The sequence below is a fragment of the Chrysochloris asiatica genome, unplaced genomic scaffold, assembly GCF_000296735.1.
Source record: "Chrysochloris asiatica unplaced genomic scaffold, ChrAsi1.0 scaffold00087, whole genome shotgun sequence".
NCBI classification, from domain to species: domain Eukaryota; kingdom Metazoa; phylum Chordata; class Mammalia; order Afrosoricida; family Chrysochloridae; genus Chrysochloris; species Chrysochloris asiatica.
In genome coordinates this window covers 9,052,834-9,053,933 of record NW_006408605.1, presented here as the reverse complement: position 1 = coordinate 9,053,933, position 1,100 = coordinate 9,052,834, and positions in this window count along the sequence as shown.

The following is a 1,100-nucleotide window of genomic DNA, read 5'->3' as shown; positions in this document are numbered from 1 at the left end:
AAAAGAGGAAGACCCCCAATGAGATGGATTGGCCAAGTGGCAGCATCGATGGACTCAAGCATGGCAACAGTAGTGAGGTTGGCCCATTACTTAAGATCACTATGAGTCCGTACTTACTCGATGGCACTTAACAACAGCAACAACAAGAGCAGAAATAAATGAAACAGAAAAACTAGAATCAGAAAGACAAGGTTCTTTGAAAGGATAAATAAAATCGACAAATCTTTGGCAACGCTAGCGAAAGTTTGTTATTCCCAGCATAAGTAAACCATAAGATTTTCAGATTATAGATGGCCAATACCTGTCCACTTCAGTTCACTAATGCATATTTGTGATGTTTAGGGGTTCCATTTCATTTTTGACAACTGCTAATTTTCCTAGATTCATACCTCGTATAGTCCATGTTCTGATTATTAATGGATGTTTACAGATGTTTCTCCTCATACTACTTTTTATTTAATGTTTGAGTAGGTAGTCATGCACATGATGCAAAAATTTAAAGGTACAAAAGAATATTCAGTTAAAAGTGAATCTCCTTTCATTGATGCCAGTCACTCGGTTCCCCTCAGGCCCCTGAAATCTACCACCAATGGCAGCTTTTTGCATATTACAAGCACATATGCATATGTACCATTTTCTCTCTTTTTTTTAATTTAAGGTTTTTATTGTGGATTAAGTGAAAGTTTACAGGGCACATCATCAGTTTCACATTCAACCATTCATATAAATTGTTTCATTACATTGGTTATGTTGTGTTGTTATCATTGGTTATAATCCCCTCCATATACCATGAGTTAAAAGTATTTCTCTCTATCTACTTTTTACATCTCCAAAGGGCACATTCTGCAAGTCTGCTCCTGGCCACCAGTTATTAGTCCTTCTCTTCTTAGTTGATGAATCTAGAGTCCTCAGCCGTGCCCCCTCTCAATGCCCCCATCTCTGCCTCCATCTCTGGCACTGCTGCTTCTCTGGATAAGGTCCCGCACTCTGCTTGCGTGTTCCTCTCTTGATGGTCCTAGGGTCCTGTGTTTCTGGATTGTAAGATTAACCACTCCCTTTTTTTTTGCTACAAAACTTCTACCTTTACAAGTGTGACAGTC